Below are 25162 nucleotides of genomic sequence, written 5' to 3'. Positions count from 1 at the left end.
ATCTCTGAGAATAGTAATACCTATCTTGCATGGGGCTTGAGATCAAATAAGTTAAAACACAAGCAGAGTGTCTAGCAATTACAGTTGCTCAGTAAATAGCTCTTAATATTACCAATGGTCTCTGATGTGGGAAAACTATTACATAATAAAAAGATCCTTAATCGGGTATCTTTAAAATCAGGCTGAATGCAAAGAACTTCAGATTTTATGTCCTCCCTTTTTTTATTTTTACCCAGAGAATAATGCAATTCAGAAAACAGAGGGAGAGATTAATTTCCACTTCAACTGAAAAGTCATCATTATAAGAGTTTTTTCGGGACTTCCGGGTAAGATGGCGGAAGAGTAAGACGCGGAGATCACCTTCCTCCCCACGGATACACCAGAAATACAGCTACACGTGGAACAACTCCTACAGAACACCTACTGAATGCTGGCAGAAGACCCCAGACCTCCCAAAAGGCAAGAAACTCCCCACATACCTGGGTAGGGCAAAGCAGAGAGATTCCCGCACAGAGGATCGGTGCCGAGCGGCACTCACCAGCCCGAGAGGCTTGTCTGCTCGCCCGCCAGGGCGGGCGGCGCTGGAAGCTGAGGCTCGGGCTTCGGTCAGAGCGCAGGGAAAGGACTGGGGCTGGCGGCGAGAACTCAGCCTAAAGAGGGCTAATGTGCCACAGCTAGCCGGCAGGGAGTCCGGGAAAACTCTGGAGCTGCCGAAGAGGCAAGAGACTTTTTCTTCCCTCTTGGTTTCCTGGTGCGCGAGGAGAGGGGATTAAGAGCGCTGCTTAAAGGGGCTCCACAGACGGGCGCGAGTCACGACTGAAAGCGCGGAGCCCAGTGACGGGCGTGGGACGCTGGGGCTGCTGCTGCCGCCGCCAAGAAGCCTGTGTGCGAGCGCAGGTCACTGTCCACACCGCCCTTCCGGGAGCCTGTGCAGCCCGCCACTGCCGGGGTCCCGGGATCCAGGGGCGGCTTCCCTGGGAGAACGCACGGCGCGCCTCGGGCTGCTGCAACGTCACGCCGACTTCTGCCGCTGCAGGCTCGCCCCGCACTCCGTGCCCCTCCCTCCCGCCCGGCCTGAGTGAGCCAGAGTCCCCGAAGAGGCTGCTCCTTTAACCCTGTCCTGTCTGAGCGAAGAACAGACGCCCTCCGGCGACCTACACGCAGAGGCGGGGCCAAATCCAAAGCTGAGACCCAGGAGCTGTGAGAACAAAGAAGAGAAAGGGAAACCTCTCCCAGCAGCCTCAGAAGCAGCGGATTAAAGCTCCACAATCAACTTGATGTACCCTGCATCTGTGGAATACATGAATAGACAACAAATCATCCCAAATTGAGGAGCCAGGAGTCAGTGCTGTGCCTCTGAGGTGGGAGAGCCAACTTCAGGACACTGGTCCACAAGAGACCTCCCAGCTCCACATAATATCAAACGGCGAAAATCTTCCAGAGACCTCCATCTCAGCACCAGCACCCAGCTTCACTCAACGACCAGCAAGCTACAGTGCTGGACACCCTATGCCAAACAACTAGCAAGACAGGAACACAACGCCACCCATTAGCAGAGAGGTGGCCTAAAATCATAAAAAGTCCGCAGACACCCCAAAACACACCACCAGACGTGGACCTGCCCACCAGAAAGACAAGATGCAGCCTCATTCACCAGAACACAGGCACTAGTACCTTCCACCAGGAAGCCTACACAACCCACTAAACCAACCTTAGCCACTGGGGACAGACACCAAAAACAACGGGAACTACGAACCTGCAGCCTGCAAAAAGGAGACCCCAAACACAGTAACATAAGCAAAATGAGAAGACAGAAAAACACACAGCAGGAGAAGGAGCAAGATAAAAACCCACCAGACCTAACAAATGAAGAGGTAATAGGCAGTCTACCTGAAAAAGAATTCAGAATAATGATGGTAAAGATGATCCAAGATTCTATTTCCCAGATCCAAAATCTTGGAAATAGAATAGACAAAATGCAAGAAACAGTTAACAAGGACCTAGAAGAACTAAAGATGAATCAAGCATCGATTAAAAACACAATACATGAAATAAAAAATACTCTAGATGGGATCAATAGCAGAATAACTGAGGCAGAAGAACGGATAAGTGAGGTGGAAGATAAAATAGTGGAAATAACTGCTGCAGAGCACAATAAAGAAAAAAGACTGAAAAGAACAGAGGAGAGTCTCAGAGACCTCTGGGACAACATTAAACGCACCAACATTCGAATTATAGGGGTTCCAGAAGAAGAAGAGAAAAAGAAAGGGACTGAGAAAATATTTGAAGAGATTATAGTTGAAAACTTCCCTAATAAGGGAAAGGAAATAGTTAATCAAGTCCAGGAATTACAGAGAGTCCCATACAGAATAAATCCAAGGAGAAATACGCCAAGACACATATTAATCAAGCTGTCAAAAATTAAACACAAAGAAATCATATTAAAAGCAGCAAGGCAAAAACAACAAATAACACACAAGGGAATCCCCATCAGGATAACAGCTGATCTATCAGCAGAAACTCTACAGGCCAGAAGGGAGTGGCAGGACATAATTAAAGTGATGAAGGAGAAAAACCTGCAACCAAGATTACTCTACCCAGCAAGGATCTCATTCAGATTTGATGGAGAAATTAAAACGTTTACAGACAAGCAAAAGCTGAGAGAGTTCAGCACCACCAAACCAGCTTTACAACAAATGCTAAAGGAACTTCTCTAGGCAAGAAACACAACAGAAGGAAAAGACCTACAATAACGAACCCAAAACAATTAAGAAAATGGGAATAGGAACATACATATCAATAATAATCTTAAATGTAAATGGACTAAATGCTCCCACCAAAAGATACAGATTGGCTGAATGGATACAAAAACAAGACCCATATATATGCTGTCTACAAGAGACCCACATCAGACCTAGAGACACATACAGATTGAAAGTAAGGGGATGGAAAAAGATATTCCATGCAAATGGAAACCAAAAGAAAGCTGGAGTAGCAATTCTCATATCAGACAAAATAGACTTTAAAATAAAGACTACTAGAAGAGACAAAGAAGGACACTACATAATGATCAAGGGATCGATCCAAGAAGAAGATATAACAATTGTAAATATTTATGCACCAAACATAGGAGCACCTCAATACATAAGGCAAATACTAACAGCCATAAAAGGAGAAATCGACAGTAACACAATCATAGTAGGGGACTTTAACACCCCACTTTCACCAATGGACAGATCTTCCAAAATGAAAATAAATAAGGAAACACAAGCTTTAAATGATACATTAAACAAGATGGACTTAATTGATATTTATAGGACATTCCATCCAAAAACAACAGAATACACATTTTTCTCAAGTGCTCATGGAACATTCTCCAGGATAGATCATATCTTGGGTCACAAATCAGGCCTTGGTAAATTTAAGAAAATTGAAATTGTATCAAGTGTCTTTTCTGACCACAATGCTATGAGACTAGATATCAATTACAGGAAAAGAGCTGTAAAAAATACAAACACATGGAGGCTAAACAATACACTACTTAATAACGAAGTGATCACTGAAGAAATCAAAGAGGAAATTAAAAAATACCTAGAAACAAATGACAATGGAGACACGACGACCCAAAACCTATGGGATGCAGCAAAAGCAGTTCTAAGAGGGAAGTTTATAGCAATACAATCCCACCTTAAGAAACAGGAAACATCTCGAATAAGCAACCTAACCTTGCACCTAAAGCAATTAGAGAAAGAAGAACAAAAACACCCCAAAGTTAGCAGAAGTAAAGAAATCATAAAAATCAGATCAGAAATAAATGAAAAAGAAATGAAGGAAACGATAGCAAAGATTAATAAAACTAAAAGCTGGTTCTTTGAGAAGATAAACAAAATTGATAAACCATTAGCCAGACTCATCAAGAAAAGAAGGGAGAACTCAAATCAATAGAATTAGAAATGAAAAAGGAGAAGTAACAACTGACACTGCAGAAATACAAAAGATCATGAGAGATGACTATAAGCAACTCTATGCCCATAAAATGGACAACCTGGAAGAGATGGACAAATTCTTAGAAATGCACAACCTGCCAAGACTGACTCAGGAAGAAATAGAAAATATGAATAGACCAATCACAAGCACTGAAATTGAACCTGTGATTAAAAATCTTCCATCAAACAAAAGCCCAGGACCAGATGGCTTCACAGGCGAATTCTATCAAACATTTAGAGAAGAGCTAACACCCATCCTTCTCAAACTCTTCCCAACAATATCAGAGGAAGGAACACTCCCAAACTCATTCTACGAGGCCACCATCACCTTGATACCAAAACCAGACAAGGATGTCACAAAGAATGAAAACTACAGGCCAATATCACTGATGAACATAGATGCAAAAATCCAAAACAAAATACTAGCAAACAGAATCCAACAGCACATTAAAAGGATCATACACCATGATCAAGTGGGGTTTATTCCAGGAATGCAAGGATTCTTCAATATACGCAAATCACTCAATGTGATACACCATATTAACAAGTTGAAGGAGAAAAACCATATGATCATCTCAATAGATGCAGAGAAAGCTTTCGACAAAATTCAACACCCATTTATGATAAAAACCCTGCAGAAAGTAGGCATAGAGGGAACTTTCCTCAACATCATAAAGGCCATATATGACAAACCCACAGCCAACATTGTCCTCAATGGTGAAAAACTGAAACCATTTCCACTAAGATCAGGAACAAGACAAGGCTGCCCACTCTCACCACTCTTATTCAACCTAGTTTTGGAAGTTTTAGCCACAGCAATCAGAGAAGAAAAGGAAATAAAAGGAATCCAAATTGGAAAAGAAGAAGTAAAGCTGTCACTGTTTGCAGATGACATGATACTATACATAGAGAATCCTAAAGATGCTACCGAAAAACTACTAGAACTAATCAATGAATTTGGTAAAGTAGCAGGATACAAAATTAATGTACAGAAATCTCTGGCATTCCTGTACACTAATGATGAAAAATTTGAAAATGAAATCAAGAAAACACTCCCATTTACCATTGCAACAAAAAGAATAAAATATCTAGGAATAAACCTACCTAAGGAGACAAAAGACCTGTATGCAGAAAATTATAAGACACTGATGAAAGAAATTAAAGATGATACAAATAGATGGAGAGATATACCATGCTCCTGGATTGGAAGAATCAATATTGTGAAAATGACTCTACTACCCAAAGCAATCTACAGATTCAATGCAATCCCTATCAAACTACCACTGGCATTTTTCACAGAACTAGAACAAAAAATTTCAAAATTTGTTTGGAAAAACAAAAGACCCCGAATAGCCAAAGCAATCTTGAGAATGAAAAACGGAGCTGGAGGAATCAGGCTCCCTGACTTCAGACTATACTACAAAGCTACAGTAATCAAGACAGTGTGGTACTGGCATAAAAACAGAAAGATAGATCAGTGGATCAGGATAGAAAGCCCAGAGATAAACCCACGCACATATGGCCAACTTATCTTTGATAAAGGAGGCAGGAATGTACAGTGGAGAAAGGACAGCCTCTTCAATAAGTTGTGCTGGGAAAACTGGACAGGGACATGTAAAAGTTTGAGATTAGATCATTCCCTAACACCATACACAAAAATAAGCTCAAAATGGATTAAAGACTTAAATGTAAGGCCAGAAACTATCAAACTCTTAGAGGAAAACATAGGTAGAACACTCTATGACATAAATCACAGCAAGATCCTTTTGGACCCACCTCCTAGAGAAATGGAAATAAAAACAAAGATAAACAAATGGGACCTCATGAAACTTCAAAGCTTTTGCACAGCAAAGGCAACCATAAACAAGACCAAAAGACAACCCTCAGAATGGGAGAAAATATTTGCAAATGAAGCAACTGACAAAGGATTAATCTCCAAAGTTTATAAACAGCTCATGTAGCTCAATAGCAAAAAAACAAACAACCCAATCCAAAAATGGGCAGAAGACTTAAATAGGCATTTCTCCAAAGAAGATATACAGACTGCCAACAAACACATGAAAGAATGCTCAACATCATTAATCATTAGAGAAATGCAAATCAAAACTACAATGAGATATCATCTCACACCAGTCAGAATGGCCATCATCAAGAAATCTAGAAACAATAAATGCTGGAGAGGGTGTGGAGAAAAGGGAACACTCTTGCACTGCTGGTGGGAATGTGAATTGGTACAGCCACTATGGAGAACAGTATGGAGGTTCCTTAAAAAACTACAAATAGAACTACCATATGACCCAGCAATGCCACTACTAGGCATATACCCTGAGAAAACCATAGTTCCAAAAGAGACATGTACCAAAATGTTCATTGCAGCTCTATTCACAATAGCCCGGAGCTGGAAACAACCTAAGTGTCCATCATCGGATGAATGGATAAAGAAGATGTGGCACATATATACAATGGAATACTACTCAGCCATAAAAAGAAACGAAACTGAGCTATTTGTAATGAGGTGGAGAGACCTAGAGTCTGTCATACAGAGTGAAGTAAGTCAGAAAGAGAAAGACAAATACCGTATGCTAACACATATATATGGAATTAAAAAAAAAAAAAAAGTCATGAAGGACCTAGGGGCAAATCGGGAATAAAGACACAGACCTACTAGAGAATGGACTTGAGGATATGGGGAGGGGGAAGGGTAAGCTGTGACAAAGCGAAAGAGAGGCATGGACATATATACACTACCAAATGTAAGGTAGATAGATAGTGGGAAGCAGCCGCAGAGCACAGGGAGATCAGCTCGGTGCTTTGTGACCGCCTGGAGGGGTGGGATGGGGAGGGTGGGAGGGAGGGAGATGCATGAGGGAAGGGATGTGGGAACAGATGTATATGTATGACTGATTCACTTTGTTATAAAGCAGAAACTAATTAAAAAAATAAAAAAATTTAAAAAAAAAAGAGTTTTTTCATCCTGTGCTATAGTACATTAAATATAACCATAAAATATTTTTTACCTCTCTATTGAAAGGTAGAATGGGGTGTCTCTCTTCTTGAATATGGGCTGATCCAGTGGCTTATTCAATCAACAGAATGCAAGAGAAAAGGTGTGCTTGCACTTGTGAGGTTAAGTCATAGGAAGCCTTACAGATTCCAGCCAAGTCTCATGAGATGTTTATTTTGGGTGAAGCCACTCACTATGTAAGAGTTCAACTACTTTGAGATATCCAGGTTGCTAAGACTCCAAAACTACACCGAGAAATTTCATGGAGAAAGACAGAGACAGAGAGAAAACCAGCCCCAGATTTTTCAGCCTGTGCAGCCCAACTCAAGTCCCAGATTTGTGAATGAAGATGCCATCTTGGTTGGACATTTCAGCACCAAAAGATGTGACTCGTGCCTCCCTGGTGGCGCAGTGGTTGAGAGTCGCCTGCCGATGCAGGGGATATGGGTTCGTGCCCCGGTCTGGGAGGATCCCATATGCCGCGGAGCGGCTGGGCCCGTGAGCCATGGCCACTGGGCCTGCGCATCCGGAGCCTGTGCTCCGCAACGGGAGAGGCCACAACAGTGGGAGGCCCGCATACCGCAAAAAGAAAAAAAAAAAAAAAAAAAAAAAAGATGTGACTCAAAGAAAACTTAGCCAGAACCAAGGCCCCAGACATATGACACCAGTCAAGTTGTCTAATCTATCTCCAATCATTCAAACCACCACAGCTGAGGCCCAGTCATGATGGAGCAGAGATGAGCCATCCCCAGTATTCTTTTTTTTTTTTTTTCTTTTTGCGGTATGCGGGCCTCTCACTGTTGTGGCCTCTCCCGTTGCGGAGCACAGGCTCCGGATGCGCAGGCCCAGCGGCCATGGCTCACGGGCCCAGCCGCTCCGCGGCATATGGGATCCTCCCAGACCGGGGCACGAACCCGTATCCCCTGCATCGGCAGGCGGACTCTCAACCACTGCGCCACCAGGGAGGCCCCCCAGTATTCTTTATCTTTATTCTTAGCTCACAAAGTCCTGACTATAACAACATGGTTTCTATTGTATCTACCACTGCATTTTGGACTGGTTTGTTATACTGCAATAGGTATGTGGAATATATGTCTTGATCATTTCTTACAGTTCTAAAGCCACAGAACTCCTTTTACCCATATTCAGGGAGAATGCTATCTCTTGCTTATTTTCAGTCTCCCTTTGAGTCATAGAATCTGTTCAGAAGCTTCCTTGGACAGAGTCAGTAAAAGAAAACTCTTGATTACAAAACTCCATTATTACAACCAGGATAAAAGAACAGCCAAATCTGCTCACACACACCCCGTTTTTTCACCACATCATAAACAATGGATTGGCCAAATTTTTAAGTGCTTTGACTCTGATTGAAAGTAAGCAGCTTTCCATCTTCAACCTCTTCCCCTCCAACTCAACTTAGAGTGATGCTCTAGTCAACCTCCGGACTTCCTGATGCACCTCCCATCTCTGAAATGAGAAGTGAAGAAAAAACATCTTCAGAAGACTTCTGATATCAAGACAAGGGATAGAACAAAGGCCAAAGCAGCAATATTGCCATCCAGAGGAAAAACTACTGAACCTACACTGCAATACTCAGAAGGAAAGTCAAGACATGAGAGAACTAAGTGTAAAGCACAGCTGTATTTGTGGCTTCTATTTAAATAATCAAGGTCAATAAGTAGGTCTCTGGGATGATGATCCCTATACCCTGTTACTTGCACCAGAATTGGGACATAACCAGGAACAAATAGTTCAGGAAGCTAGAGTCACTGACACTGAGAGCCAACTACAGGGAACACCAAACATCCGGGGCTATTAGTTCATGTGCTTCTGTACCTAAATTTGGAATGACTGTAAGACTTTCTGAATCTTCAGGTAACTTGCATACTATTCTAATCATAAGCAATCATGCTCCCTCTTAAGCTAAACCATACAACTCCAGAATCAGGTGTTACTTCTTATTGGTACCACTGTCCACTAAGCAAAGACAGAAATGCAGAAGTAATCCTGACCCCTGCCTTTCCCTCATATTCCCCCTCCCCACTTTTCCCTCTTTCCCATATATTACTAGGTTTAATCAGTTCTGCTGCCTAGAGATCTGTTAAAGTCCTTCATTTTAATCATATTCCTTTGCCCTGATTCAGATCCTTGTCATCACTAGCCTAGGCTGCCCTCTATCTATTTCTGACCCTCCCACCTGAACTGTTGCCCTTCATATTCATCCTCAACACTACTATCAATATTATTTCTAAATTGCAAATTTGACCATCAACTGTCTAAAGACTTCAACATCTTTCCATTGCACTAATGATAAAGTCCAACTTCTAAACATGTCATAAAGGTCTCCATTTTTTGGCCTTGCTCTGCCAATTTAACTAATGTCTTTTTTTAGTAATTAAAATCTACTATCCTTGTTGTTTTATGAGTGTTAGCAGTGGCTGTTCTCACTTTTGAAAATATTTACCCCTTTCATTCACTTAGAAAACTCCTATTCATCCTTTCAAACCCAAATGCAGTGAAACCGATTTTCTCTCTCACTCAAGTCACTTTCTCCTCAAAACTGTAATTTTACCTCTGTGTAGCTCAATTGTTTGTTATACTCTAATGACAACACATTCTTAAATATACTCTTCTTTGTATCTTAATATCCGATAATATGACTGACATTTAACAAACGCTGAACATACTTGACACTTGAATTGATTGAATTGAATTAAACTGAATCAATCACTCTCAAGAACACTAACAATTGTTAGGGTTTCCTGCATCAAGAGTACAAATCACGCTGAATTTTCATAATACTGCTAGTTTTGATTGAGGCACAGCAAACAAGTTTACAACGGATTTCCCCTGTGAAAAGAATAACTTCAGTAAAAGATAACAAATACACTCAGAAGTCCATAAAGGAGGCAGGGTGGTCTAGGGGATTCTGTTCTCATCCAAAGACTTGCTGAGATTTGATTCAGAGGGGAAAGATTGATTTTTCTAGCTTAAGTTAAACGAGGCATCGAACAAATGTCAAAAGCAGGACATAGACTTAGATTCTTCACTGTCACACCAGTAAAGTTACCATCCTTCCATCTCCTTGAGAACAAACAAGAAAGCCTGCTGTGGACCGTGAACAAAACAACAACCGTGAATTTACACAGCTCCTTAAACTTCTAAGCTGTGTACTGAGAGTGAATTAGAGGTCTCCTCCAGATAGCATTGCAAATGAGCGTTATTTTATTTTCACCAAGCCTTTCAGGTGATACATGCGACAAAATCACCAGGGTCAGTACTCACTGTGGCAGACAAAGTAACTATTATGTATCTGTCCTAAAAGTTCCTGTGATGTTCTGGCTAGTTTTGCTTAAGTACTATTTATAATATTTATGAGAAAGGAGGACAAAAATGAACGTGATGCTTTTGTGGAGAAGGAATTCCCTGGCTGAGCAGAAAAGCCTGCCAAAGTTTTGGTGTTTCTTGTTTGTTTGAAACAAGACTGAAGGACCATATAATGCAAGATGAAGCCATTAACAGTTAAAAAGGAGAGGACACACTAAAGAGACTCAGCCAGGGCCCTGGTAAATTATCAAAAATTGTGGGCTTTCTTAGTGAGAGTCTAGGATTTGAGAAATTCATGAGGAGAAAAGGCGGAGGTCCCTGGGCACCTGAAAATGAGAATTGCTGCATTGAACTAGGCTGACTTTGGCATGGCATTTTGAAGAAGGCAGTCCTATGGAATGTAACGAATAAATAGAGCATATCAGAGCCTGAAAACCTGAGAATCGGCTCATGTGGGTGAAACGAGGTGAAGCACGGTGCTTGGTACACTATAAACCCTCAGTAACATTGGCTGGTTTTGAATGAAATGAAACCTAACCTTAATCCAGTCCCTACTCGGTAACAGCGGGGAAGATAATGGGTGCCTAGGCAACATCTAGCAAGTTCTGGGCTCGAGGCGGCTCCCAACTGTTGCGTCACCAGGGGCCACAGAACTGAGTCGGGAAGGGAGAAGGGAGGAATCTGTGCGGAGGGTCATCCGACTGAGTCGGAACCGGACACTCTGGCAGGAAGTAGAAAGCGAAGAAAACGAAACGACCATTGGTGAATTTCAACAGCACGTCGTGAATTTCAGATAATTTTCCACTTGTTTATTAAGATGGAAAACTCGGATTCCAACGATGAAGGAGATGGAGTTTCGGCCCAACACATAAGTCAAACGGACCGATTGGTTCGGGAAGAAGATTTCTCCAGGTTCGTAAATAATCTGAGTGAAGAAGATTACGAACTTATGAGAGACAACAATCTTCTAGGCATTCCAGGTGAAAGTACGGAAGAAGAGTTGCTGAGAAGACTTCAGCTAATTAAAGAAAACGCACCACAAGACTCAGATGAAAATACAGGTATATTCTGCTTTTGGAGGGAATAGGATGGGATGAATAAGGAACTTCATAATAGGAAATAGTAACTTCATAATAGGAAATAGTAAATTATACAGAAGTGACTTACATTCATTTGGTAAGTAACTTCTCATAAAAAGAACTGGCATTTACTTGATTTTTGGTGAGCATGTCAAGGTCTGTTTGTTTGTTTTCCTGATTCACATTTGGGTTGTTTTAATTCGGAAACAGTGCAAAGTAGCCTATTTGTATTTTTCTTGGTTTTCTACCTCAACTGAAAGTCCCTCCTACTTCCTGAATTATTTTTTCTACATAGACATGTAAAAAAAGCAAACAGAAATATTCTCCACTGGGGACAATTGTGCTCTCTTCAACACCTGGGGACATTTGACAATGGCTAGAGATATTTTTGGTTGTCACAGGGGAAGCATGGGTGTTACTAGCATCTAGTGGGCAGAGGCCAGGGGTGCTGCCAAATATCCCACAATGCACAGGATAGCTCCCCAAAACAAAGAATTGTCCAGCACCAAAATGTCAATAGTGCTAAGGCTGAGAAACCCTGCTCGGACCTCAGGTCTGGTGCCTTCCCTTCCAGTGTGAAGCAGAGGATTTTGCTGTCTAATGAAGAGGATACTATAATACTTTGGCTCTTGAACATGGTCTTATAGGTACCATGCTAGGTTCAGTCTATTCATTTGATCTGACCTTCAATTTAATGTCAATTAAAAATCTTGGTAACTTTAAGAAGTATTCAAAATGCAAACACTTTTAAACCTATAAAACTTGTTTATGTTTGGGCAATAACCTTATATTTTAAAACAGCTTATCTATTATCAAAAGCACATAAGTGAAAAGCCTAGAAGTAGTCATGTTGGAGACTAATGAAAATTAGACAATAATGTAAATTGAACTAAAATACTAGCATTGTACCTTAACTGGTGTTTACCTTGTTTAATTGCATTAGTGTTTTGACAGTGGACTGAAAAAAAAGTCTCTTGACATTCCTCTGACAGTGGTACACAGGGCTGTGTATATGATGAAATACTGAAACATAGACTTCCTCCGGATTCCCTTTCTAAAAAATTCTCTAAGTTTATTTAGGATTAGCTCACTCTTTTTGGATGGAATCGAAACTTTTCTACCTTTACTTATAAATCTACACAGTGCAGTTTATAAAATATTAACTCTATAAATGTGCAATCAGTTGAAAACACCTGAGTATTTAAGTTCTCATTTTTTGTTTGTTTTTGAAACAAAGTTTCAGAGTGCTATTTTATGATGGTTCTAATTTTGGTAGTTCTTTTATGCACCCTCCCCATTTTTTTTTGTTAACAGACAGAGGAGACTCTTCAGATGACGTGTCTAGTGGTGACTCTCTAATAGACTGGCTTAACTGTTCTGGACAAACTGAAAATATGACAAGTGGACAAAGAGAAAACCAATCTTGGAGAGAAGAGAGCCAAATTAATCCTAAAAGTGATCAGTTCATATTCAGTTTAGAAATAAATGCTAACCTTGATCATGGGAGTCCAAATCCAGAGAATGAATATGTAGCGTCTGCAAGACTTCCCAGAAGAGAAAATATGGAAGACAGCCAAAGGCAAGTGGAAAGTCCACAATCTGAATCAATATTTACAAGACCATCTATGTCTGAACAAGATACAACTGAAACATTAATGGAATTCCCACCTACCACAAGTCAGAGAAGAGCAAGAAGTAGGAGCCCAGAGTATCGGAGAACCAGAGCAAGAATTGAAAGTTGGTCGCCTCCACGTTCACTTAGGGAAATTGTACAAAGACTGAATCATAGTATACCCTCTCAGAATTTTGAGCAGCCTCTGCTAAGTGAGAATGCGAGATTTTCTAGAACTGAGCACCGAGAAATATTGACACAGCAAATGACTGGATTTGAGTTGCAAAATAGCGGTCTTATTGAAACTTCTAGAACAAGGAATGCCGTTCATGGAGAAAATTCTCCAGATACAACCAGCAGTGGTGAATCTTGGGGAATGAGGGAAATATATCCAACCATACCCTTCAATCTTGAAGTAGGACAAGTTCATTCTGGAGCATATTCTCAGAGAGACAGCAGAGCTAGTAGAACTGAGTTAACATCTGAGACACCAAACAACACTGTCACTTCTGAAAGTGAACGAGGACTGAGGCATATGTATTCACATTCTGAGCAGGCAGGTGTGAGAGCTTATGTCAATACCATTAGAAATCCCGTTTGCAGAATGTTCAATACTAGCTTAAATGATACAACATCTGTTCCAATTCAGAGCACGTTAAGGCAGACAATGACAGAATTTAGTAACTCAAATAACCTTATGGACAGTGACAGTAATTTAGAGCATAGTGTCTCACCTCCAAGTCCAAACATGGAATGGCTAGAGTCACCTAATGGTAGTAGTAGTGGTACATTTGGTTCTGATTCAAATGCTAGCTATGATACCCATTCAAGTTCCACACTGAGTTGTCATTCAAGCCCCAATTGTACGTCTAGTTCCAGTTCTAGTCCTATTTCTGGTTCCAGCTCAAGTGATGAAAATTCAGGAATTAGATCACTGATGTTTGAAGGCAGTGAAGAAACAAACTTAGCAGCAGACTTATCATCAGAGACCAGGCAAGTGGGTAGACAAATTAGCCTAATAATATATGATGAAAGTGACTCTGGGTCCTCCCATGATCTGCAAACTACAGGACTCACCAAAGCACAGATTGACAGCTTGGCTGTAAGATCTTTTGGTGAAAATGATGCACTAAAAGCCTGTAGCATTTGCCTTACAGAGTACACAGAAAACAGCAAGCTTCGCATACTACCTTGCTCCCATGAATATCACATTCACTGCATTGATCGCTGGCTGTCTGAGAACTCTACGTGTCCGATTTGTCGTAGGCAAGTAGTGGATTCCAATGAGAGTGAAAATCCTGATCGATGAGTTCTCAGCTATATAAAGTGTTATAGGGCTTCCCTGGTGGCGCAGGGCTTGAGAGTCGGGCTGCCGACGCAGGGGACTGACAATAAAAATTAATTTCACACCATAGCAGTTCACTGAATTTCAATAAAAACTTAGCATGTGCACTGGGTTGGGATGTTCCTGATTCCATGGGAGAAATGTCTTAATATGATATAATGAATCTAGATAGATCCTAGTAGTATTATCTCGTCATGTAAATCCCAGACATCTCTTAGCCCTGTTCAATCCTGGTTGTGCATGCAGAGAAACAGAAACCCAACCAAATATCAATAATTAAGAAGCCATTTAAGACTACATTAGAGTCATTCACATAAAGAAGTCATGTTACATTCCTAGAATGCCATAAAAAGCTTTGAAACCCTTCTCTTCCTATCTCTCTCCACAGCAGTTTATCCCACCTCCCTAACACTACCTTAACGTTTCGCCTATTCCCCACTACCAATGTATCAGTCAGTTCTAGCTAAAAACTGATGGCACACTTTAAAAGAGTGATGGAATAGCATTTAAAGAAGAGACTAAAGTGTGTAAGGAATGAAGGGAAACCAAGAGATGATGAAGTGCCCTGAGGCTAGCAGCTGTGAGAAACCAGTATTATAACCACGAGGTTTGAAGGGGCATAGAGAGATAGCAGTTCCTGCAACCCAGAATGTCTTCGAGTTATAGGAGAAGCCCACCCAACAAGAGATGTAACCTTAGAAAATGGCATCCACTGCCAACCTAAAGTTTGGAAGGGGGCAGATCATGGAAATAAATACCCTTGCCTTCTTTCCTCCTGACTTCTAATCACTTATCAGTAGGTCATATTAACCAAACCCAACCTGAAGACACAGAGAGACTGGTCCATGAAGCTGATAAAGATCAGCCTCCTGGAATCACGAAGCAGGGTTAAGAAGGATGGCGAGTAGATCCGGTAAGCAAATCAGAGACCATCTACCACAACCAGCATTCCCAACTCTCTTCAAACCCAGCCTGTGTACGCTTTCTTGCCTCTTCCGCTTCCGCTTGTTCTCTATTCCACTCTATGACTCAGCTCTTTAACAACCCTCTCTATTTTCCTTTCATTTACTCAGATCTTGTATTTTTAAAAGTGATAAGATGACAAAGCCTTAGAACTTAATTACCTTTCTCTTAAACATGTCACACTTTGATTTGCTGTGATTGTAAACAACTAAGGATAAAGGGCAGTTATAGGTATGTCTTTAATTTTTGCTGCTTCAATATATTCAAGCTTCAATTTCTTTCTATATATGTTTAGTTCATATAATTAGTTTTTAAAACAGATTCTGATGTCTTATAAAGGGTTTTATGGTTTATATATGACTCTGAATCCTTGTGTGAATGACCCAAAGTAGCCAATTGCTGCTTGGAGCCTCACAAGCTGCAATATGAAAGCCTTAAAGGTAAAACTTGGCTTCAAGAAACATGTCTACATAGTTCAATTCTAATTGTCCCCAGTAAAACCCATCACCCAAAACCCCGAGTATTTGAAATCAAAATTTAGGTCATGCTTCCTTCCAACCTAAACATAGTGAAGGATTTTTCTCCTAATTCAGCCTGAAGGCTGTTTTTGGGGGGTTGTATTGGCCAGTCCAGAAAATTTTGCTTAAATTTTTCAATCCTGGTATAGGTGAGAGTACATTGTATTATAACCTAAAGCAATAATCAGAAATTTTGTGCAATGTGCAACCTATACAAATGTAGGCAGTGTTAAGTATACACCTTCTCTAAAAAGTTAAAGTCAGCAACATCACTGACCTTTCTTTTCTCTGTGAATTGCTGGCAGCCACAGTATTTGCACATAACTACAACGTATAAATGGGGAGTGGTGGTGAAGTTTTTGAAAACATCTTTGAGGTAGCATATTTTTCACACAGAAGATATCTGCATGGCCAGAAATGAAGGCTTGGCTCAAACCTCTGAAATTTACATTAACTTCTGAAAGTTGTTTGAATAGTCTGATTTTTAGGAAGTATTTTTGATATCAGATATACTTCACTTAAAGTGAGTAGAATAATTATAACAGTACTTGGCTTTCATACTATCCTAACAGATTAAAACCTTCCAAAGGATGATAATTGCTTAATTAATGCTTCAGTACATTCACATGCACCTTCTGTGGTCGACAGAATTCTAAGATGATGCCCAATGATCTTTGTAGGAGCCCCTCCCCTTGAGTATGAGACCTGTGAATGTGATGGAATATCATTCCCATTATTAGATTATGATATATAGCACAGTTGATTGGGAGATTATCCAGAGTGAGCCTGACCTAATCAGGGGAGCACTTAAAAGGCACAGAGAGGACTTCTAATCCAGATAAGATGGTTTATACTCCCCTCTCCCTACTCCCCCTTTATACGCACAACTATATTTCCTAGAAATAATATGAGACAACCAAAGGAGATCTCTGAAAGGTCTAGAGAAGGTGAATTGCCTAGGGACCCTCAGAATGGATGAACAGCCTCATGGCAGGGCACCTTATGACCCTCTACCAACAAAAAAATGTGATCCAGACCCAGCATTTCCTAACTCCCAACTTAGTAACAGGAAGTGGCTCAAAGAGGCTCTTCCTCCATCACATCAAATGGGAATCCCCCAAACACCAGGCGAGCCTTGCAGAACCTGCAACGACGAACAATTGGAAGCCCTGATGACACTAAGTGACCAGGGAAAGTGCTTTCCTTCCCCACTGGGCCTGAGATCCCCCTTCACCACCCAGACACGTCAGTGGCTAAGGGTCCCAGCAAAAGTGCTCCTACCACAAAAAGCTCCCGCCTGGACAATGCTCTCCTCAGATGGGCCTGAGACTCCTCTCCCCTCCCCAGAAACATCAGGCAACTTGCTGGTACCGGCAACGGAGATCCCTCCACAGAAAGCTCTCAACCTGGTAAGCACCCTCCACTCCTTACAGTCCAGGGAGACCCTGTCACAAGTGCCTGGCCCAGGAAGGACTCTTCATCACGTGTTCCAGAGATGCCCTTCCCTCACCAGAAGCACCAAGTGCCGTATCCTGGGGAAGCTACTTCAGACCCCATAAGCAGCATGAGAAGGGACCAGAGGTAACCCCACCTGCACAAGAGAAACAGACCAAAAGAGTACCACAAAGGGTCAGAAAATTAGGTTATCATGGAACCACCGTCCATAAAAGTACAGGAAATGTGTGCCAAACCTATAAAGAGTGAATGCCTGCTAAAAATTAAAAAAAACAAAACACTTTAAATAGGGACCAAAGTATCCTAACATAATAGCCAAAATGTCCAAAAGACAATAAAATATCACTACTTATACCAAGAACCAGATACATGACAGCTTGAATAAGATGGGACAGATGATGCCAACAGAGATGAATTAGATGTTAGAATTATCTGACAAGGGTTTAAAAATGCTGATTTCAGACCTTTAAGACCTCGAACACAGAACCTAGTCACTCCATGCCAGTATCCCCACCTATAGGACTGTGAGCTAATAAAGGGATGCTGTTTTAAGCCATTACATTTGTACTAATTTCTTATGCAGCAACAGACAACTAATACAACTTCTCAGCTAGGATCCATCCTGTACCTAGAAAATGATTAGAATGAGTCCTAGACAAGTAAATGGCTTAATGTCTTGGTTCTAGGCCCACTATAACATTATATTCTACCATTTTTCCCAAAAGTGGAATCCCTAATTCCTGCTACTGAAGCTGCTAGAAGACAGTATCCTTCCTGTTTGAACAACCACCAATATCGTATCGCTCTAACTTTACTTCACATCACCCTATCTCATTCTACCAGTATATGCCGCTTATATCATAAACCCAATTTAACACTCTGACTTTGAAACTATAGAGCCACTTATTTTTCTCTCAAAGCGATTGCTGAGTATTATATTGCTCTTCCAAATCATATTCCTCTCTGTCTGCCCTGACAAATCAGAAATGGAGAAGATTTGTACCTGAATCTTCTGAGCTCAACCTGATACGTTTTTTACTTTACAGTATATCAGTTTAAATACACAGCATCACTGTGGTTGTGAGCATAAATATTTCCATCTTAAGAATTTTCTCTGTATTTTCTTGGTAGTTTTTAAAACATTTGTTTATTTTGGCCTAATTCCAAAAAAAAAACCCTTATCTGAATAACAAATTCTTTTTGAAAGTAGTTATAGCCTGTGGATAAGTTTTTGATAGCAATATAAAGTCTATCTTTTTTGGCTAACCCTGAAAATAAGTTGTGCTCTCAATATTCCATGAAGAATTAAGTATAAAGATTCTTTTGTAAATGCAAACAAGCCTGAGCATCGAACAACATGAACATCAAAACACTGCATGTACTGGAAAGTTCACAAAGAAATGTGACGTTTCTGTTAAGTAATATTACTTGTTATCCATATGCAATACTTTGAGATCTTCAGTATCTTCTTTACTACAATTAACCAAACATTTCATGTCTTTTCATTATTTGAGAGGTGAATGTATACTCCCTTCAATGAGAAGTTCCTGGTATGAGAATTTCGAATGGAAATCTGAACTGCATTTCTTTTCTGTGACTTCATTTAAGATTTGAAAATTCTTTACCATCCTAACTCAGGCTTTCTCCCTATGAAATAAGAGGCTCTCCTTTGTGTGATATTCAAAATTCTCCATTTTTAAGCATCAAGCCAGCATCTTTAACATCACTGCAAAAATGTGGAGATTTGGAAAAGCATGTTGGGGAAAATCCTTTTTCTCTCATCCACCATTCGTAGAGGACAGACACTAATTATAAGCCAACTCTGGGCTCTGGGTTCTCCATTCTCACATCACTAGTCACAACACAGTTATCTACCACCCCTGGCCTTGTCATCTTCTATTCTGGAAGTGTATTTTTTTTTTCTTTAGTATGACTTGTGACTATCTAAAACATTTTTTATTTATCTTGTGCTTGTTTTCTTCCCCATTCCTATCCCAAAATAGAAGCTCCAAAAGATCTTTCTTTTTTTTTTAAATTACTACTACATTTCTAAAAACTAGAACAGTTACTGGCATATACACACACACACACTCACACACACACACTGCTTCAGAATTTTTGGCCACTGTGAGCATCCCAGACTTATTTTTCACCCTTTATTCTCCAAAGAAAACCTATTTTAATACTGTTACCTACCATCCTGGATTTGATGTATTTCAACCTAGATCTCTCTCACTTACTTAACATATTTGTATAGGGTTTCTTGCCTATTAAGTTATAATATCTGCCAACCCTTTTCTAAATCACTATTCCAGGCATTCAATGCTGACCAAGAATGTGCCATGCCCAATGCTGGGTGCTAGGGTTATAGTTACAAAGTACAGCACTTATCATGAAGAAATGTATTACATTTTAAAGAAGGCAGCTGAATAAACATACAGGAACACTCTATGTCAGGGATGCCCTGACACAGATTCAGATACAGGATAAAATGGAATGATCTAGGAGGAGAAATCTACACTAATAATTCAAACGTCCTTAAAGTTGGGTTATATCTGAGTTGTATCTTACAGGACTAGTAGCAATTAGCCAATGAAATGAAGTCATTAATTTTATTCTAAGCAAAATAAACACTTCATGCAACAGTAAAGATGCATTGAAAATTTAGGGCTCAGTAAACAGTAAGTATGAGTCATCATGCTCTGGGGTAGAATAGGAAGAGATGTAAGTACATTAGCAAGAAATGAAGAGATGAGGCCAAAGAGGCAACAAGTGGTATTGTGTATCAGGCTGAAGAGTTGAACTAGATCTTCTAAGCAATGCACAATCAAGACAATTTTTCTAATAGGAATAAAATTTTTCAATTTTTAGAATGGTCATACTAGCAGGGATATGAACAGATTGTCAAAATTTAGATTGTCCCACTTACGGAGTTACGGCATTAACTGGAAGAAAAAAGTATAAAGTCCTGATATAATGGTGAGACAGTTGAGATATGGATGCATATAGATTCAAGTAGTATTAAAGAAACACAATAAAATTTGGTGGCTGCTTGGATAATTTAAAGATGACCTTAAGTTTCTGGTTTAGGTGACTGAGTAGATGGTGAGAAGTTCCACTGATATAAGAAATGTAATATAACTTGTTTGTCATAGTAGAGGAATAGATGACAATTCAGCTGGAATCTCTGAGATTTGAGATGTCAGAGTGATATTTTAGTGGCAATGTTCATCTAGCTATCACGGAATATCAAGTATGCTTCTAAAATTAGGATAAAGATGCCAGACTGAAGTCAAAGAAGTATGAGGTATTGCCTGTGGAAGTGTGTTCCATGGTAGTAGTGGAGGGAGATGGATGGAATCCTTTGGAACAGGAGCAATTATAAAGTAGACAGACATAAAGAAGCTAGCAAAGATAATCAAGGCAGAAAAATGAGAGGTGTAAAGATAATCATAAACACAGAGCTCATGGTCTTCATTCTTAAATATGAAGAGAAAACAAAATATCTCTAGATGTTAAGAAGAATGCAAACTCCTAGGAAAGCAAGGGTTTTGTAATTTTCACTACAATAGTCATAGCACCCAAAACACGGCCTTGCCCAAAGTCGATGTTCCATAAATATTTGTTGAGATATTTGAGATAGGCATGACATAAGAGAGAATAAGATAAATATTAAAAATAGCAAAATAAGTCCTGGGAGAAATAGGAATAATTCATGGACTAGGAAAGAACCTGAAAGGCTTAGTTTTACCATGAGCAGATGGAGACCTGCCACTATTCTAAACACATACAAATGTTGAAAGAATAAGTCTTTGGCAGGAACTGTAACAAACACACTGGCCATTATAGATCACCTGGAAACAGTCTTTACATATCTTTTTTAAAAGGCTCCTTTTTAAAAGAAAGAATTGGTAAGAGGGTGGTTAAATGCCTTTCTGTCAGGCTTTTTGTTTGGAGAAAAAGGTGTAGGTGAAGTAACTGCCCCACATAGACTTTCAGTCTACGTCTCCCTCTTGCCATCCTGAGTTACTCAGGAGTTCTGCTGGGCACATATATATCTCAGAAGCTGAAGCCCTCTCCTTGCATATTATAGTAGTGGGCTTCCCTTTCTTTCAGATTTCACCGTTATTATGATAGGTTTTTGAGAGGCAAAGGTAATGGCTACGTATGCTTACATTCACAAACATCTTGAAGCAGAGCCCATTTTCTTTTGTATTTTGAAATCCAATATAAAGGAATTTAAAAATTCAGCAAGAGGGAAAGGGTTTCAGAGTATTTGGACTTGAAAGAGTATATACCCATAACTTCATTTTTGCAAGAAAATTAGCTTCTTGAAACCTTATGCAATTGCTGCCATGGTCATTGTATTAATTTTAAGTTGTAATTTTAGAGAACACTTACAAATTAGTTTAAAGGCTAGAAAGGAATTTATTGACTCACAATACACCAAAGTTTGAAAGTGCCGATACTTTCAGACACAGGTAAGTGTGGGGGCCCAAAGGATATAAATAGAAAATGTTTCTCTGACTTGGATATTCTTCCCTCTGCAGTTTGTTTTGTTTGTTTTGTTTTGTTTTGTTTTGTATTATTTTGGGGAAACCTTTCTCCAAGGCGTGGCAAGAAAAATGACCAAACGCAACTCTATTTTTGTATATTACCAATTTACTGAACCCAGGCAAAGAGACAGCCTTTATACAAAAGACTGACTCAGCTTGGGATTTCTGTTAAAACCTCAAGTTCAGGGAATTCTAACTGGCCAGGTCTTGGTCACATGCCCAGCACGAGAATATGGAGGTGGGATCTCCAAGCCAAACCAGATGGAAATGTGGACAAATTCACCAAAAGTAGCAATGAAGGTCTTGTAAGGGTTCTCTTTTGTTTTTCACACTCTTCTGGAATCAATTCTGGTGGTATATATTTTACTAGGAAATAATCAATTTCATCCAGTTTTTAGATTTTTACAGCATATTTATGTTCCGTGCATCATCCTAAATTTAATATATTTCCCTTTGTGTTATTTTTCTTTCTGTTCCTATACTTTATACCTTGGCTTTCTCCCTTTTTCCTTGATCAGAATATCAAATGACATTCGATAAACTCTATATTAAGGTTTGGTGGGACAAGTAGAACCACTAGAAGGACTTTATTATAGAGATTAAACCTTACATGATAGTGGGGCTTTGTTAAGCAGTCTATGTAAATCCACTGTCCCTGCCTCTTGGTGCCAGTCCTGAAGTCAGTAGGGCTGGATGTCAGGAATGAGAGATGATCTGAAGTTAGAAGATCAAGGATAAGCTGGAACCTTCAAAGATAAGCTATAATCCAACTAGAAAAATGAACTGAACACCATATTAAAAGGATTATACATCATGGCCAAGTGGGATTTATTTGTAAAATGCAAGGATGGTTCAACATACGATAATCAATCAATGTGATACACCACATTAACAGAATGGAGGACAGAAAAACCAGATGATCATCTCAACTGATGCAGAAAAGGCAGAAAAAATATGTTCATTGGAGTTCAAAACTCCATAGAAAGTTTAAATAACATATTTGATAAAACTGAATTTGAATTTTATAAGTTGAAAGTAAGCCAGAAAAAATGATGAGATTAAATGAAAATGTGAATGATAAAGGAATAAAGGATAAAATGGAAGACCCACATTCATCTAATAATATTTTTAGAAGGTGAGATTAGAGTGAATTTAACAAGTATTTGAAGAAATAGTACTTCTCAGAGATTAAGTTAGAAATAAATTCTCCGATAAAAGAAGTGCATGGAGTCACCAGTAAAACAAATGAAAACAAATATATGACTATATCCTGTATCGTATACCTCACCTCAGCCTGATCCTTCCTTTGTTCCACATTAAAAGAATGTGCAACACTGGCAGACTACTTATATATACAATCTGACAGTGTCTCACTGTGTTCATGATTCCAACAAATCTATCCTCCACCTCTCTCCTTACTCCAGCAGGTGAGAATATTCCTAAAGCAACCCTTTCAGTTCTCCCACAGGCTAAACCCATGGATGAATTCTTTCTCCTTTCTTCACATTCCCTCCCCATAATTTTGAGATCCAGTTTACAGAACTTCCAGAGGTCAAATCCCAGCTTGATCATGCATTCTCATATTGAATCGCCAGCCTTCCCTGCTTCCCTGCTTTTGCCCTGCAATCCGGTTCACTTGCATTGTACTCTCTAATTAAATAATAGCACATAAACTCTTGGCCTGAGGCTCTGCTTTCTGGGGAACCAAGGCTAAAATACAGCTGGTAAACCACATCACATAATGGCAAAGAGGAAAGTCTACAAAGCAACTTGGAAGAAAGAAAGAATATCAAATAAAAAGAGCAATGAGACTAGTAGCAATCTTCTCATCAGTAACAATAGATGCCAGAAGATAACTGAAAGCACTATCCTTAAAGTACTAATGGAAAAATCACTCTTAACCTAGAATAGAACATTTAACTAACCATATTAAAAAATGAAAGAGATGACATTTTCAGACAAAGAGAGAAATTTCTACCTATAGATCTTCAATACTAAAACTTCCAAGGAATAGGTTTCTTACTGAAGGGAATTAAACTCACCGTGAAGAAGTGGGATTAAAGAACAAACTGAGCAAAGAAAGTGATATACATGTAGATAAATCCAAGAAGTTTAACTGTTAAACACTGTGTAATTGTGTGACTAATTTGGGGGCCAAGTCAAAAATAAAGTGCAATTCAATGGAATATTACTCAGCCTTAAAAAGAAACGAAATTGAGTTATTTGTAGTGAGGTGGATGGACCTAGAGTCTGTCATACAGAGTGAAGTAAGTCAGAAAGAGAAAAACAAATACCATATGCTAACACATATATATGGAATCTAAGAAAAAAAGAAAGGTCATGAAGAACCTAGTGGTAAGATGGGAATAAAGACACAGACCTACTAGAGCATGGACTTGAGGATATGGGGAGGGGGAAGGGTAAGCTGTGACAAAGTGAGAGAGTGGCATGGACATATATACACTACCAAACGTAACATAGATAGCTAGTGGGAAGTAGCCGCATAGCACAGGGAGATCAGCTAGGTGGTTTGTGACCACCTAGAGGGGTGGGATAGGGAGGGTGGGAGGGAGGGAGACGCAAGAGGGAAGAGATATGGGAACATATGTATATGTATAACTGATTCACTTTGTTATAAAGCAGAAATTAACACACCATTGTAAAGCAATTATACTCCAATATAAATGTTAAAAAAAAAGAAATTAGAAACTAAAATAATAATAATAATAAATAAGTACAATTAAAATAGAGATGATCATTACATGGAGATGATATAAAATACAATCAGAACCAATGCTTTGAAACTCATCAATTTTGCTTTCTGTAAGGGTTAGAGCTATTAAATATAAGACTGTGATCACTCAAGTAGGAATGTTAGACCTTTAATTATTAAAAATCTAGAATTAGAATAGATAAACTCCAAATCTGTTGAGGGGAAAAACATAACATTGAATGAAAAATGCAAGTTACAAAAGGAAATATATTATTTATGCAAGTTCAAATTATAAAAGAGTAGAATAGGATTTCTAACTATAAACAAATTCTTGATTTACAAAAATATGGATGCTAGAGTATAGTCAAACTTTAGACAGTGTGTAACTAAGCAGCAAGGAAAATGCCATGGACTTTGAGAGCTTTCATGTGTATCACTAATATTTTATTCTAAAACAAGGTACCAATCAAATAGGGAAAAATCACATCTTGACTCTGAGTTTTGGATATACTAGTGATTCTGTGCTGTTTTATTAAGTTTAAATAGTTATAAACAGTAAAAGTTAAAAAAAAACTGTAATGGATCAATGTCCTTTACTAAGTCC

The sequence above is a fragment of the Mesoplodon bidens genome, assembly GCF_964165515.1.
Source record: "Mesoplodon bidens genome assembly, contig: HAP1_SCAFFOLD_231, whole genome shotgun sequence".
Lineage (NCBI taxonomy): Eukaryota > Metazoa > Chordata > Mammalia > Artiodactyla > Ziphiidae > Mesoplodon > Mesoplodon bidens.
The sequence above is the reverse complement of the archived record's forward strand: the minus strand, read 5'-3'. Positions refer to the sequence as shown.